Source organism: Bos taurus, chromosome 19, assembly GCF_002263795.3.
Source record: "Bos taurus isolate L1 Dominette 01449 registration number 42190680 breed Hereford chromosome 19, ARS-UCD2.0, whole genome shotgun sequence".
NCBI classification, from domain to species: Eukaryota; Metazoa; Chordata; class Mammalia; order Artiodactyla; family Bovidae; genus Bos; species Bos taurus.
Genome location: NC_037346.1, coordinates 55,961,742 through 55,978,289, shown reverse-complemented (window position 1 = coordinate 55,978,289; position 16,548 = coordinate 55,961,742). Strand labels below are relative to the sequence as shown.

Here is a 16,548-nt window from a genome sequence, read left to right as displayed (position 1 = left end):
TAGGATTTGAAATAGCTCAGCTGGAATTCCACCACCTCCACTAGCTTTGTAGTGATGCTTCCTAAGGTCCGTTTGACTTCACATCCCAGAATGTATGGCTCTAGGTGAGTGATCACACCATTGTGATTATCTGGATCATGAAGATCTTTTTTGTATAGTTCTTCTGTGTATTCTTGCCACCTCTTCTTAATATCTTCTGCTTCTGTTAGGTCCATACCATTTCTGTCCTTTATTGAGCCCATCTTTGTATGAAATTTTCCCTTGGTGTCTCTAATTTTCTTGAAGAGATCTCTAGTCTTTCCCATTCTATTGTTTTCCTCTATTTTTTTTTCATTGATCACTGAGTAAGGCTTTCTTATCTCTCCTTGCTATTCTTTGGAACTCTGCATTCAATGGGTATATCGTTCCTTTTCTCCTTTGCTTTTCGCTTCTCTTCTTTTCACAGCTGTTTGTAAGGCTTCCTCGAACAGCCATTTTGCTTTTTTGCATTTCTTTTTCTTGGGAATGGTCCTGATCCCTGTCTCCTGTACCATGTCATGAACCTCCGTCCATAGTTCATCAGGCACTCTGTCTATCGGATCTAGTCCTTTAAGTCTGTTTCTCACTTCCACTGTGTAATCATAAGGGATTTGATTTAGGTCATACCTGAATGGTCTAGTGGTGTGAGGCAGGTAGGAGCTAAGTGGAGAACCCTCCAAGGAAAGGGCACAACCTGGAGCGTCAGCCTCCCCCACTGTGATTTTGGGTGGGGCTCCCAGTTGAGGAGAGGCCAGAGGTCAGCAGGGGCACAGGAGTCCGGTGGGGGCACTGAGATTTGTCATGTTTCAGAGGGGAAAAAATGTTGGATGATATCCTGCCTCAGTGCCATGTGAAGATGGGTGGTCTCCTCTCTTGGTGGTGGGAGTGTAAACTGGTACAGCCTCCACGGAGGAAAATTTGGAGCTCTCTGAGTTATACAAAATCACACACCCTATGGCCTCGCAATTCCACTTCTAGGAATTGATTCGGCCTGGACACAGAGGGTTTCAATGTTGTCTGTAATTGAAGCAAAAGGTTAGATGAAGGCAGCCTCCATTTCAGTCGTAAAAGTCTGTTAACCTAAAATAATTTTAAGAGCCAATTATTTTACCAGCAAAGAATTACAACATGGGACAGCAATTAATGCCAACTACACACACCTCTGCAGGAAAGAAAACTTTTTATAAAGGAACCTCTTTTATAGAGGAAAAAGGGAAGTTGGGAGAGGCTGTTATAAACAAAAAGTCCATAGGAGGAAATTGGGAGTTTGAAGTATAGCAGCTTTTCATTGGCTTAGTTTGACAGTTTCTCATTGGCTGCGCTATTGCCAGGCAAGGGGAAAAACTTTCTTCCTCCAGCTGGCAGCAGTAAAGTTCTGTCACTTCCTGCCTGAGGTCCAAAGTACATTTTTTCTCTTGGGATCTATACCGAGGTGAACTGGTTAAGTGTATAAGGACTCCCCCTTCTGGCCGCTGGCCTCCATTTAGTGAGTGTTTCCTTTATTAATTTTCACACTATCAATAAAGAATTGGTTGAACTCTGGCACATTCATTTGCTGGAATATTACGAAGTTGTAAAAAAAAAGATTTTTACTATTATGAAATCTCCAAGTTAATCTGTTAGAATGAAGCACCATGAGCTAGAAAAGCTTCCACCTGTTCTCAAAGGGAAAAATAATACTTGCTTTTCTCTGCCTGGATAGCTCTGGAAGGAAGTACAAGAAATGGGTAACCTCAGGGGACAATGAATAGCTGTGGGTCAGGAATGGGAAACTTTCATCTTCCGGACTACCTGTTCAAAAAAATTAAATATTAGAGCAACACACACATCTGGGTGCTCAGGAATTTAGTGGGGTCTGGTTATGTTCCATGACTAAGAAACATTTACTTACTTCACACCAGTCCAAGGTGTACATTTATGTTTTATGCAGTTTTCTTTAAATCATATTTCACAATCTAGAACAACAACAAAACTAACAACCCTCACTGGGTTCTGGCCGTGCACCGAGGTCAGCCTGGTTCCAGCCTCCAAGGGGCTAAGGGAGGAGGGTGGGTCCCCTAGAGCCCCCCAGGACGAGGAGGATGACCCAAACAGGTTCTTTTGGCACCCGCCCCCACCCCCTGATGCCAAAGTAGTGAGGCAAGAGCAGAGGGCAGGCCCCCTCGATCTGGCCCAGTGCCAGGCTGGCCAGGCTGGCAGCAACTCAGGGCAGCAGGGTTGCCCTGTCCACGGCCTTTGTCCGCACCTGCAGCTCTTCTTTCCTGATTGGCCTCCTCTCTATTGTTGGCGGAGGAGGTCAGGACCGGCAGCCACCTGCATTATTGATGCCCTCTGGTAAGGCGGGAGATGTGGGGGGCGGGTAGATGGAGCCTGTAGCCCCCATTAGCGCAGAGCCCGTGTGGTGTGCTGCTGAGGGCACGTCTGCGGGCAGCCGGCTCCTGAGGCGAGAAGAGGAGACAGACACCAGGAAGCCATGGGCAGGAGCAAGGGCAAAGCGCCCCAGCGCCCGGAGGGACCCGGGAGGCCCCCCTCGGGGGAGCAGGAATCTGGGTCTGCCAGCACAGACAGCGTGCCCAGCCGGGAACACCGAAAGGGCCACCATAAGGCCCACAGGGAGCCCAGCGCCAGGCGAGGCCAGGAGCCCCCCGGTGCCCACAGGAAGCCCACTGTAGGGAAGAACAGGGACTACAGACAAGCAGAGGCAGGGCCGCCGCCAGACGCCAAGGGGAGAGGAGGCAGCGGGCATGCCCGTGGGGGATGCTGGGCTAAGGAGAGGGGCAAGCGGGGGGACGGCCACGGGGGGCACCTGGAGGAGAAGGGTCTCCAAGGAGGAGGAAGGACACGCGAGCACGACCGCGGCAGAAGGAGAGGAAAACAACGGGGACGCTCGGCTCAGCGGGGCCGCCAAGAGACACAGAGCCTCGACGGGGACACATCGGGGGGAGACAGGGCCAGCTCCTGCCTGGACAGCGAAGCCCACGAGGCCCAGGAGAGCCACAGCCAAGGTGGTGGGACCCCAGAGCGGAGGCCCAACTTGGAGCAAACGGACATGGGCTCGGGGGGCACTCAAACCAGCGCAGAGTCAGCGCTGGAGGCGCCAGGAGCTCCCCAGAAGAGCGACAGCCCAAGCAGCAGCGACGGCAGAGGCAGTGACAAGCCCCCCTCGCAGCCCCAGAGCCCAGAAGGATCGTCGGGGGCGAGGACCCAGGGAGAGACCGAGGATTCCGGGACAGACCCAGACTCGAGTCAGGAGGGGGCCGGGCCGTGCCGGAGCCCAGGAGCAGCCCCAGGAACGACCCGCGGGGCCCCTGAGGCCAGCGAGGCTGACCCGAACAGAAAAGCCGCAGCTTCCAGCCCCCTCGAGGGCAGCCCCGCCTGCATCCCCCGGAGCTCGTGGGGTTCTCAGGACCCCAGGCAGGGCGGGGATGCAAGAGACGATGGGGTGCAGCCCGAAGCTGAGCCGAGGGGCGCCCCGCCCGAAAGAGCCGAGGTCTCGACCGCTCGGGGTCAGCGCCGCCAGATTGGAAAGGTGATGGGGAAGGCGCACGAGGCGGTGGGCGTGAGCAACGAGGGGTCTGGGGGAGACGGGCCGCGGGCCCCAGCGCCGCTGGCCGCCCTAGTGGCGCTCCGCAGGCTCCGCGCGAGGCCCCCGCCGGAACCCGCTCCCCAGGCCGCCGGGCCCCGCCGCGGCAGCCTCAAGGACCGGCTCGTGCGCGTAGCGCGGGCCCTGGGGCTCCTGCGGTGGCTGCGGCTGCGGCTCCAGCGGCGCGCGGGCGGCGCGCGGGGCCCCGGGACCAGCGAGGGGACGAGCCGCGGGCAGGGGCCGCGCCGCCGCCGTCTAGCGCTGAGCCTGGCGGGCGTCGCGGGGCTGTGGGGGCGACCAAGGCCTCCCCCTGGCGGCGGCCCGAGTTCCCCGCAGGTTGCAGAAAGCCCAGCTCACGACCCATCGGAGGACGAGGACCCGACTCCAGATCCCAAGTTCGCCGTTGTGTTCCCCAGGAGCTCAGAGGAAGGGTCCGCGGACGCCCCCGCCGGGGAGGGGCGCGATTGGTCCTGTGCTGGGGCGTCTGCGGACAGTGCAGGGCGCAGGGCCAGTGTAGAAGGGGTGGCGGAGTCCCCCCGCGGCTCTCTCGGCCCGAATCCCCACGAAGAGCCCCCAGTCGACGAGAGCGGCTCCAGCAGCGAAGCGGAGCCCGAGACCTTGGGAGCCGCGGCTCCGGTGCATTGGGCAGAGGGCTCGGACCCTCACAAGGACCCCAGGCTTGGCACCGAAGCACTGCTGCCCCGACTCACCTTGGAGACCCGCCTGCTGCCGGAGGGAAGCCCCGGCCCCCGCGGGTCCTTGAGGGATCGGTGGGAGCCAGAGGACGAGGTGGAGGAGGCGCTGGAGAGGGACCTGGAGCTGAGTCTCGTGCCCGGCCCGGAGGAGCCTCCTTTTCCCAGCGGCGCCGACGGCTGGACCGTGGGGGAAGGCCTGGAAGACACCGAGGACCTGGCCCGGCTGCGGTGAGTGGGCGCGGCCCCAAACCTGCCCTGCCTGGGTCACACCTTCTCCTGTTCCACCCTACCTCCGATTTTTATGGAGGGTCTCCTTCGAAGGGGTTTTGCCATACAGGGTCGTCAGGCTGGAAGGGGCAGGAGAGGGGTGAGAATTCAGATGCCCTTTTTTTCTCTAATTGGCACAAAGCTTCCTTCTGGCTCAGCAGCCTAGTCCTGCCTGTAGCCCCCACGGTAGGATCTCTTGTTCAGGAGGGGCGAGTCGGGGGAGGGCTGTGTTATGGACAGGCTTGGAGAGGCTGCGGGACTTGGTGGAGGTGTCTCTGCAGCCAGCTAACCCAGGACCTCTTTCTGCTCCCAACTCCCCTCTCCTCCACCCCACGGCCCTGCAGGCCAGTGTGCGACAGCTCCGTGCTGCTGTGTCTGAAGAAGAGGTTTCACCTGGGCCGAATCTACGTACGGGGGACCCAGGAGGGGGTGGTGGTCTGGAATTCCTTTTCCCCTGGGGTCAGAGGGCCCTCTGGGCACACACCCCCCAGAGTGTCCCCCTCCATCCTCCCTAGGCTGGGTGCTGAACCCTGCTCCCTTCACATTCTGATGAGAGCTTTCACTGTCTTCCTAGACCTTCGGGGGGCCCCTCCTGCTCGCTCTGAACCCCCGCCGGGCCCTGCCTCTCTACGCACCTGAGGTCCTGGCCAGCTACCGCCCTGGGAAGACCCCCAACACCACCCCGTATGTGAACTTGCCCCACTAGGCACCCACCGGGTGATTACCCCAGCATGTCACACTGACTGAGGTCAAGGGAACTGTGGGCAGGACCTGGCGTCGCTGGTAACCTTCTCTCTCATCTGCTTCCACTCTCCTCCCCCAGACACATCTTTGCCGTTGTGGCATCGGCGTATAGCCTGTCTGAAAGCACTGGGCAGGCCACCTGCATCCTTCTGGGGTGAGTGGTGGCTGAGCCCCAGGCCACGCTGAGGGCTGGGAGGAGGGCGATGTGAGGTCCGTATTTGAAATTGCCTGTCCGGTCCACTGCTGGGCAGCAGCTCTGGCCTTGCTAAGACAGTGCCCTTGGGGACTTTTTTTCTGTTTGGCCTCCTTGCCCTGGATCTATGTTTCTGTATTTCTGGGAGCCTCCCTTAGGGTGGGAATCACTTCCAGGTGGGCACATCCCTGCTTTGGGGCTCATTTAGGGGTCACCCTATGTGCCCCTTCCTGGAGGCCCTGCCAGCCCTTCTTTCCTGCAGTGGGCACAGCGGCTCTGGGAAGACAGAGGCAGCCAAAAAGATGGTGCAGTTCCTACACAGCCTGGAGTGGGAGCAAAGGGAGAGAGGGTGTCGGGTGAGGGGCAGCTCGCCATGCCCAGGGGTCCAAGAGGGACCTTCCCGCTCCTCTGGGCCAGGAGAGTGGTCTTCAGGCCTCTGGCTTCTCCTCGGAGGCAGCCCCAGGCATGGCCTACTGCGGGGCAGGGTGGGCTGGGGAGACCGACCCCTCTGTGGGCCGACAGAGCCCCCACGTACTGTCCTCGTCTGGGATGCCTCATTCGGGGCTGCTGCGCCCAGAGATACTTGAATGTCCCCCCTGCCCACCCAGCTGGACACCGTGCTGCCCCTGCTCAGCAGTTTTGGCCATGCCAAGACAGTCCTCAACGCCAATGCCAGCCGCTTCGGCCAGGTCCTGGGCCTCTGCCTGCAGCAGTGAGTGACGGGGGTCCAGGTGGGCAGGGGCACCCACGGCCGGTTCCCCAGATTGGGAACCCGAGACTGCCACCCTTGGGTCCTGCCCTCAGTGGGCCCTGGGCCTCGTGTACCCTGGGCACCCTCACCGTGTCCTGTGCCCACAGTGGGGTCGTCGTAGGTGCTTCTGTGTCACATCACCTGCTCGAGACCTCGAGGGTGGTGTTTCAGGTACGACCCCGGCCCGCTGCTCCCAGCGCAGGGGAGAGGGAGGCGCTGTGACCCCTCGTTCCCCTGGCCTGCCTTCCCCCGGGGGCTTGTCCTTGCTCCCCAGGGCACAAGACCCGGCTGCCGCTCCCGCTAAGCCAGTCCTTCTCCCCCGAGGCCCAGGCTGAGCGGAGCTTCCATGTTTTTTATGAGCTGCTGGCGGGGCTGGACCCCGTGGAACGAGAGCAGCTCTCCCTGCAGGGGCCAGAGACCTACTACTACCTCAACCAGGTGAGGGGAGGCGCTCCCCAGTGCCGGGCGACAGGGCCTGCCCAGGGAGGGGTCCCCACTCAGGGTCTAGGCGAGGGAGGCTGAGGGAGGCTCAGCAGGCCCCTCACCCCTGAGCTCTGCTGTGCTTGGCAGGGCCGCGCCTGCAGGCTCCAGGACAAGGACGATGCCCAGGACTTCACAGGACTGGTGAGGGCCCTGCAGGCGCTGGGCTTGTGCACCGAGGAGCTGACCGCCGTCTGGGCTGTGCTGGCCTCCGTCCTGCAGCTGGGCAACATCTGCTTCTCCTCGTCAGAGGTGAGCTTCCGTGGAGGTGCTGGTTTGGTGGTTTGGCTCGTCTGCATCACCGGTGGTAACCTCAGAGTGCAGGAGGCCACCCGCAGGGCCTCACTGCTGTCCCGGAAAGTGGATGGATTTCCATCTTTTTTTTTTTTTATAAATTTATTCATTTTAATTGGAGGCTAATTACTTTACAATATTGTAGTGGTTTTGGATTTCCATCTTATAAACAAGAAAACTGAGACTAGGGTCTTCTGCCTCTATACTAATCCCATCCCACTAAGGCCCCACCCTAAGACGGGCGCTTGGTGTTAACTGAGCGGCTATGATGTACCTGGGACTTCACGTGTGTGTGTGTGTGTATTTGGGTGGGGGGTCTACACTGAGCAATTTGCATGATCTTAGTTCCCCAACCAGGGATCAAACTTATACCCTCAGCAGTGATAGAGCAGAGTCCTCACCACTGGACCATCAGGGAATTCCCTACATAGAGTTTCTTTTTTTTTTTAATATTTATTTGGTTGCACCAGCTCTTAGTTATGGCATGAGGGATCTAGTTCCCTGACCAGGGATCAAACCTAGGCCCCTTGCGTTGGGAGCATGGAGTCTAAGCCACTGGACCACCAGGGAAGTCCATTTAGTGCTCCTGAGAACACCGTCATATAAAGCTTATTATTTCCCCTCTAACGACAAGACAGTGGAGGCTCAGAGAGAGGAAGAGACTGGTTGGGGCCACCAGCTAGCACAGAGGTAAAGTCGGATTCACACTCAGGCTCTCAGACTCCAGAGCTAGCCACCCCCCGCCCACCCAGGTCTACCTCTGGGTCACGGGCACCTTTCCGGTCTGAGCGTGGCGCTGCCCCCGTCCATGGGAAGCAGCCAGTCCACAAGCAGAGTGCTCCTTCCTCCCTCCCGCCTCCGTCCAGAGGGAGTTCCAGGAGGTGGCCGCCGTGTCCAGCTGGGCCGAGATCCATGCTGCAGCCCGGCTGCTGCAGGTGCCGCCCGAGCGCCTGGAGGGAGCAGTCACTCGGAGGGTCACGGTGAGCTTGGGGGTCCTGAGCAGACCACCCAAAGGCTTGGGGAGCCCCGGGGTGGGCCTTGGGCCTGGCACACCAGCTGCACATTCTCTGCCCTCAGGAGACGCCCTATGGCCAGGTCTCGAGATCCCTGCCCGTGGAAAGCGCCATCGATGCCAGGTAGCCCTGGGGACATGAGAGAGCTGGGAGTGGGCCTGGCCCCTGCTGCACGGGGCTCACTCACCGTGCCCCCAGGGACACCCTGGCCAAGGCCCTGTATGCACGGCTCTTCACCTGGCTTCTGAGGATGGCCAACGCGCAGCTGGCATCCCCTGTGGAGGCAGGCAGCATGGTTACCATCACTGTCATCGATGTCTACGGCTTTGAGGTCACCCTGAGGGTGGGGCCCAGAAAGGGGTGTCCACCTCATCCTGGATATTCCTGGGGACTCCAGCAGCTCTTCTGTGGGGCACACTCATGCACTGCTTGCCTCTCTGACCGTAAGATGGTCCATGAAACACTGCAGGCTCCGTAGGTGCAGCCGTCTGCCCCGTCCAGTCATGATATCACCTCTGGAGAGTCCTAGCTGCTTGGCCTTGTTGCAGAGTCTCATGGAGCCTTGAGGTGGTGAAAGACCCCAGGATTGGTCAGCCTCACTTCCTGTGTCCAACAGGCGGGGGGAGAAGGGGACTCCCACAAATCACCCTGAGTTTCCATAAGCTCGTCACCCCTTCCCAGAATATCCGGCCCCCTCAGGCCAGGGAGGAGGGATGAGATGGGCACCGGTCACTGTCCTCTGCTCTTGCCTCCTCTCCATGGCACCTGTATGTGTTTATGTATATTCATATGCACATTTGTGTGTATTTTAGAGCATGTACAAAACTCTGTACAAAGCTGCATGAAGCAGGGGCTCTGCTAGGCTTGCTGGTCAAGTGTTGGGGGCACAGAGGAAGGAGCCTGGAATTCTAACAGGAGGACTCCTGGAAGGCTTCTTGGGAGCAGCAGCCTGGAACTCTGCTTATGAGAATGTGGCATTCGGATGGTCCCTGAGCTAGGCTGTAGGAAAAGGTGCCTTCCAGACCACAGGATGGCTGTGATCAGAGGCCCGAAGGCTCACAGCAGTGCTGAGGCAGAAGGCAGGGGGACAGCTTGCTGGAGGGGAGGCCCAACTGGGGCTGGGGCAGCACTGAGGCGGCCGCGCACTGGGCCAGGGTCTTTGGACTTGACCCTGGAGGTGGCAGCATCAGCCCTGGGGCAGCATCCTGCCTGGTGCTGGGAGAATGTGGGCAGCGGTGGGAGTGGGGAGAAGGGCACCAGGCCTGTGTGCTGGCCCCCCTAGCTGCCCTGGCCCCCCCACCTCATGTGGGTGCCCACCTCACTGCTCACGTGCCCCCAGGCCCTGCGGGTCAACGGTCTGGAGCAGCTGTACAACAACCTGGGCAGCGAGCGCCTGCAGCTGTGGTGCAATCGGCTGCTGCTGGCCCAGGAGGAGGTATGGGACTGGGCTTGGAGGAGGCCGGGGATGCCCAGCTGTTTCCTAGAACAGAGGCCATTCCTGGGGGAGAGAGAGCACTGCACTGAGAGCCCTGCCCCAGAGCCCCCTTGCTGTAGGCCGTCTCAGTCTTCCGAGCCTCAGTTTACTCATCTGTATAATGGGAGGGTCAGCCCTACTCTGGCTCAGATGAGGCCCCCCATGGACACAGGTGATCTCCACAAACCAAGTGCTGGCTATTCCCAGGAGGAGTGTCGGAGGGAGTTGCTACCCTGGGTGCCCATCCCGCAGGCTCCACAGGAGTCCTGCCTGGACTTCCTGGTAGACCAGCCACACAGCCTCCTGAGTATCCTGGATGCCCAGACATGGCTGTCCCAGGTGAGCCCTTCGTGTTGGGGGACAAGGAGTGGGGGGTGCCTGGTGACCAAGCCAGAGCCAGCAGTGCCTCTCAGGGGAGAAATGAAGTCTGAGGTCCTGGGACCTTGCCCGCAGGCCCTCAGCACAGCTTGGGAAGGCAGTGGCCACACTGGGTTCAGATCTCTAGTCTCTGGATAACCCTGAGTGAAATGCTGACCTCTCTGAGAGTCCTCGCTGCAGGAGGGGGACCATCGTGCCTGAGGGGCCAGGTGGTGCAGACTCTGCAGGCTGCGTGAGAGGCTTGGGGGTTCATCAGGAGTCTTTGTTATAAGTTCTTAAACTCCATAAAAATAGCCTCTTACTGGATGACTTTTTTATATGTGAATCTTTAAAAAAAAAAACACATCCCATCTATTTAATGTTTCATTTAAATGTACTGTATCCTTCCCCCTTTTTATTTTCTTGGCCACATTACACGGCATGTGGGATCCTACTTCTCTGACCAGGGATCAAACCCACACTCCTGGCATTGGAAGCACAGGCTCTTAACCACTGGCCTGCCAGGGAAGTCCCTGGATGGGTTCTTAAAAGTATCTTTGAAAAACTTGCTCAGAAACACCTGTAACTGTGAGACCAGACTCCCAGGAGTCATTGCCAAAACTGCCTTCAAATCCCCCAGACCCGTTTGTTTTAAATAATTTTATCAAACGTCTCTAAGCTGCCAAATCTTATTGACTGAGGTGTGCAAGTCTTCCGTGTTTTTTCTTGATCGTTCAAAATAGTCCCTGGGAAAGAGGTCGTGCCCTTTATAAAGACTCAGATATGGAGCGACCTCCTAAAAAAGCTCGGAGACCAAACTGAAGCTCACTGTGTGTTCAGTGCTGTGGTTTTGTGGGGCAGGGGAGAGAGGCACAGCCCCGTCAGGGGAGCCACACCTGCAGAGGCCTGAGCATCTCTTCCTTTCATCAGGCCACGGACCACACCTTCCTGCAGAAGTGCCATTATCACCATGGCGACCACCCGCGCTACACCAAGCCCCAGCTGCCCCTTCCCATCTTCACCGTGCGACATTATGCCGGGCCTGTCACCTACCAGGTATCGGGTGAGGGCAGAGTGACCCTGGGGAGTCACCTGACGGGTGAGCGGGGTAAGTGTGGGGAGGCATCTTCCAAGGCTTTAACCATCTCTCTCTGCCTGGGCCCCTCTGCCTCACCTAGGGCATGATCACTGAGCTCTGGGCAAGCATTGTGGGATGGGGGAGTCAAGGTCTTGGGACCCTCCAGACCCAGAGGGGCAGAGAGTATGCATGGGACCTGGCTCTGATGACCTCAGGGAGTCTGCTTCTCCTTCTGCGCCTCCATTGTCCTCATCTGTAAAATGGGAAGGGGAACCTGTCCTATAGTATTGTCCTGAGGATTGATGTAATTACATGGAAGTGGTGAGACAGGTGCCTGGCACGTCCGAGGTACTCAGTAAAGAGACCTCCTCTCCCCCTTCTGAGTTTCATGATGACTGCACACCTACCCAGGAGGAGAGTTTCAGGGGGTGGGGGCGTGGTATAAATGGCATATTTGGGTGACTGGTTTGGGGTGGAACAAGTCATCCTTGTGGGTGGGAAGTGGTATCTCATTGTGGTTTTGATTTGCATTTCTCTAGTGATTAATGATGTTGAGCATCTCTTCATGTGCTCCTTGGTCATCTGTGTATTTTTCTTAGATAAATATCTATTCAAGTCCTTTGTCCATTTTTGAATTGTGTTGTTTTTTTTTAACTGAACTGTAGGAGTTCTGCATATTAATCTGGATATTAATCCCTTATCTGATATGTGATCGTTCCTTCCATTTTGTGGGCTGTCTTTTCACTCTCAACACTATATTCTGATGCACAAGAGGTTTTCATTTTAATGAAACCCAGTTATTTTTCCTTTGTTGCCTGTGCTTTTCGTGTCTATTCAGGAAATCCTTGCCAAATCCAGTGTCATGAAGCTTTCTCCCTTTGTTTTCTTCTAAGAGTCTTATGGTTTCACGTCTTACATTTAGGTCTTTGATCCTTCTATTTTGAGTTGATTTTGGTACATGGTGTGAGATGAAAGGCCACCTTTGAAGTTGGACTGTTAACAGAGGAAAGAGGCTGGGTCACTTGCCGAAGGGACTGGCTTCCACACCCGCCTTCTCTCCTTGACGTCCCCTCCCCGCCTCACATTGTCTCTCGCAGGTTCACAAGTTTCTAAACAGAAACCGGGATCGTCTTGACCCTGCAGTGGTGGAGATGCTTGCCCAGAGCCAGCTGCAGGTGCCCCTGCTGGCCGTCCTGTACCCCCCGACCCTGTTCTGTCCTCCTCGCCCAGACAGTCTTGCCCAAGGGGCTGGCCTTCAAGATCCTGGCACCTTGAGCCTTTGGCCGACCCACCCCAGCGCCCCAGGGAGTGGGGACGGGGAGCAGGCTGGGCTATGGACAGGCCTGGCGAGCCACCGCAGTCCCTGTCTCCCCCCGTAGCTGGTGAGCTGCCTGTTCCAGGAAGCAGAGCCTGATGAGTTTGGGGGAGGACGGGGCAAACCCACGCTGGCCGCTCGCTTCCAGAAGTCCCTGGGGGACCTCCTAGCCCAGCTGGGCAGGTGAGAATAGTGCCCTCACACCTGACCCCCGGGAGTTTGAATAGGGGGCCAGTCTGTGCTCACGTGACTCCCCTTTCCACCCACGAGGAGCCATGTCTGCTTCATCCAGTGCCTCAACCCCAATCCAGGAAAGGTGAGCCCTCCCAGAACCTGGCCGCAGAGCCCTCCCGTCCCTGCCCTGCCCTCTCAGCACCCCCGCCACTCCCGTCCCCTGCCCCGTGCTCCCCATGGCTGTGAGCCCCTCGACTCCATGTCTTTGGCTCTGCTGCACTGCCTGGCCACAGCTTCCAGGCCTCTTCGACGTGGATCATGTGGCAGAACAACTGCGCCAGGCGGGCATCCTGGAGGCAGTGTGTACCCGCAGTGCCAACTTCCCCATTCGCCTGCCCTTCCAGGCCTTCCTGGACAGGTAGGGCCCGGGATGGGGGGAAGCAGGCACCTCAGGGCCAGGACTCACTAGGCAGGCCCACCTGGAGTGGCTAGAGGACCTGGGGCTCCTTCTGGGGAAGACGGACCCACTTTCCCAGGGACCCTGGGCCGGCTGTCCAGTCCTCCCTTCTTCCACTCTCTGTCTCTCTCCTTCTCTCCCTCCATCTATGTCTCCTTCCACTGTTCGTCACCCCCACGCCTCTTCATGCCTCTGTGCATTCATGCACCTCTCCTCCTCTTAGCAAAACTCTCCTGGGTGTCTGGCACTTAGTAGGTGCTTTCCATAATCATTGTTGAATGACTTACAGACTGAATGGACCCAAGGGGCTCAAGGATCAAATGAGTGTGGGGAGAGGTGCTCATGTGCTTGTTCTGACTTGAGTTATCCATCCCTGGGCAGGTTCCGGGCCCTGGGGACAGAGGAGCAGGGCGAGCTCTCTGACCGGGAAAGGTGTGGCATCATCCTGAACCAGGTGCTGGCAGCTGAGTCACCCCTCTGTCACCTGGGAGCCACCCAGGTGGGTGGTGTGTGTGTGCAGAGAGGCAGGGAGGGCTGGCAAGTGGGAGGAGCATTCTGGGATCCTCTCAGAATCTGGGGGTCCTTCCAGGTGGCGGGGAGACAGAGTGGGCTGGGCGTCCCTGACACCCCAGGAGAACGGGTTGCCTGGAAGGAGGCTGAGGCCTCAGGAGAAGGGCAGGGTGGTCCCTGCCTGCACACCTGGCCTGCCTCCAGCCCACACCTCTGCCCCCAGGTACTGCTGCGGGAGCCGGGCTGGCAGCAGCTGGAGCAGTGCTGGGCCCAGCAGCACGCCCAGGCCCTGCTGACCCTGCACCGAGGCCTCCGCGTCTGCATCTCCCACCAGCGCCTCCACCTCCTGCTGCGGATGCAGGCTCGTGTGCGTGGGCTTCAGACCAGGTGTGTGGGGGGCGCTGAGACTGTAGTCCTCCTCAACGTGGCAGGGCAGGCTCTGGGAGACATAGGGCCTCGAGGCAAGTCTGTCTGCCTGCATCCCATCGGCACTGGACTCTTCTTGCCGACACCCCTGCCCATACCTCTGCTGTCTCTTCTTGAATGCCCCCAGCCACGAGGAGCTCATTACCTGCTGAGGGCACTCAAACCTGCTGTCTTGACTCCTTGACTGGTGTTTTTTGTTTTTTTTTTTTGCTGCATTGGGTCTTCATTGCTGCATGTGGGTTTTCTTTAGTTGCAATAAGCAGGGGCTACTCTTCGTTGTGCTGCAACACTTCTCGTGGCCGTGGCTTCTCTTGTTGCGGAGCGCGGGCTCTAGAGTACAAACGCAGGCTTCGGCAGTTGTGGCTCACAGGCTCAGTTGCTCAATGGTATGTGGGATCTTCCTGGATCCCATATCCCTCACATTGGCAGGCAGATTCTTAACCACTGGACCACCAGGAAAGTCCAACTGTCCTTTTTTCTAGTCCATTCTGCACTCTGCAGCAAGAATACTCTCTCTCTTTCTTGGCTGCAGTGGGTCTTAATTGAAGCATGCAGGATCGCTGGTTGTGGTGTGTGGAATCTATTAATAGCTCCCTGACCAGGGATCACACCCAGGTCTCCTGCATTGCACGCAGGCAGATTCTTTACTGTCTGAGCCACCAGGGAAGTCCCTCCAAATCGTTTCATCACCAGCAGGAACTCTGTACCCTGTTCAACAATCATACCCCACTCCTCCTTCCCTCCAGCCCCTGGTAGCTTCCAGGATAATTTCTGCTTCTGTGAATTTGCCTGTTCTAGATATGTCATCTAAGTTGACTCATACAATATCTCCCTTTACATCTGGGTTATTGCACTAAACATATTTTCAGGGTTTGTCCCTTTTGTAACATGTGTCAGAACACTGTATATCTTTTTACACCTGGAAATTGTTCCGTTGCGTAAGTGGACCACGGCCGTTTATCCATGTGTCTGTTGAATGTGTGTGTGGGTTGTTTCCGCCTTTGGGTTTATTGCAAATAAGGCTGCTATAAACATGAGCGTGCAAGGCACAGTTCAAGTCTCTGCTTTCAGTTCTTTGGGGTCTTTACTTTGGAGCGGAATTCCAAGTTATCTGGTAATTCTGTCTTTACCTTTTTGAGGAATTGCCAGATTGTTCTCCATAGTGGCCGCACCGTTTTAGCCTCCGACCAGCAGTGTGTGCAGCTTCCAGTTTCACCACATCCTCGCCGAGACTTGTTATTTTCTGCTGTTTAAATTATTGCCAATCTAGTGGATGTGAAGTGGCATTTCATTGTGGTTTTGATTTGCATGTCTCTAACGACTAGTATGCTGAGCATCTCTTCATGTTCTCCTTGGCCATCTGTATGTCTCTTTGGAGAAACAACTATTCAAGTCCTCTGCTTGATTTTTAATTGGGTGGTTTGTTTCTTATTGAGTTGTAGGCATTCTTTATATACTATGGATACTAAACTCTTATCAAATATTTGATTTACAAGCAGTCTCCTCTCTCTTATTTATTTTTTAGTCTCCTCTCTTGATAGTGTACTTTGATATAAAAAAAAGCTGTAGACTTATTTTTTATTGAAGTATATTGGTTTACAATGTTGCAGGTATATAGCAAAGTAATTCAGTTACAAATATGTACATGCCTGTATATCTCTCTATATATTCTTCTTCAGATTCTTTTCCACTATAGGTAATTATAAGATAGCGAATATTATTCTATTCTGTATTCTATATAGATATAGATATATATGTATGTATACATGTGTAACTGAGTTACTTTGCTATATACCAGCAATATTGTAAACCAATATATTTCAATAAAAAATAAGATCCTTGTTGTTTATCTATTTCATATATAGTAGTGTGTATAGATTAATTTTTAAATATTCATCATGCTCAGGGCTGCTTCCTTGAGGAGTCTGGTCTTTCTTATATCTGGAAAATTCTCAAAGATATTGTCTCTTCAGGGATCTACTAGACTTCCAGAGATGTAATTTTTTTCATTTTTAGGAGTTCTTCTTGGGGGGAGGGGAAAAAAAGTTCTGTTTCTTAAATAGTAATGTGCCAGACTCTATTCCAAACACACCTCTTAATTCATTTCATCTTCTTGTGGAGCAGACAGTCCACTAATTCTCCTTTTAGAGGTGATGAAAATAAAACACGAAGAGGTGAAGTAGGGAATTCTCCGGCGGTCCAGTGGTTAGGACTCAGCACTTCACTGTCAAGGGTGTGGGTTCAATCCCTGGTTGGGGACCTAAGATCCTACAAGCCACGAGCATGTCCAAAAAAAACCCCCAAAACCCAGAGAGGTAAAGACCTTATCCAAGACTGCTGTGACGAAACAGTAGAGGAAGGCGCCTGGGTGGCTGGCTCCAGAGCCTCAGGCCTCAGCCCTGTGTGTACAGCAGCCTCTGGGTTCACTTGCTCTTCTGTCCTGTCCTTTCCCCGTTGCTTGTTAGGCAGCCGGGCGCTTCATTGGGCTCTGGTTTTACACTCATGTCTTGACTCGGAGGATCCGGGTATTGGGTGTGAGCGTGGACTCCTCACCAGCCCCCTTCCCGGCCTCCAGGAAGCGGTACCTCCGGCGGCGGGCAGCTCTGGAGCAGCTGAACACCATCGTGCTGGCGGCCCGGCCCCTGCTCTGGAGACGGCGGAGACCACAGGTGAAGCCCACGGGTGGGGTGCTGCCTGGGGTGTGCTCAGGGGAGAAGCC

General features: G+C 56.1%; 1 pseudogene across 1 annotated transcript in view; it reads left to right on the top strand.

Moving 5' to 3' along the window:
• Positions 1-2,355: 2,355 nt before the first annotated feature.
• MYO15B (myosin XVB) overlaps positions 2,356-16,548 on the top strand; it is a 29,921-nt pseudogene continuing 15,728 nt past the window's right edge. Inside the window, exons 1-21 of the transcript XR_009491612.1 lie at positions 2,356-4,524; positions 4,908-4,971; positions 5,138-5,247; positions 5,387-5,465; positions 5,737-5,856; positions 6,109-6,212; positions 6,359-6,422; positions 6,576-6,689; positions 6,822-6,983; positions 7,892-8,005; positions 8,103-8,161; positions 8,237-8,369; positions 9,378-9,851; positions 10,800-10,925; positions 12,045-12,122; positions 12,327-12,445; positions 12,533-12,578; positions 12,730-12,854; positions 13,275-13,392; positions 13,627-13,790; positions 16,405-16,498. The product of XR_009491612.1 is annotated as a myosin XVB (transcript). The remainder of the gene's footprint in view (positions 4,525-4,907; positions 4,972-5,137; positions 5,248-5,386; positions 5,466-5,736; positions 5,857-6,108; positions 6,213-6,358; positions 6,423-6,575; positions 6,690-6,821; positions 6,984-7,891; positions 8,006-8,102; positions 8,162-8,236; positions 8,370-9,377; positions 9,852-10,799; positions 10,926-12,044; positions 12,123-12,326; positions 12,446-12,532; positions 12,579-12,729; positions 12,855-13,274; positions 13,393-13,626; positions 13,791-16,404; positions 16,499-16,548) is intronic.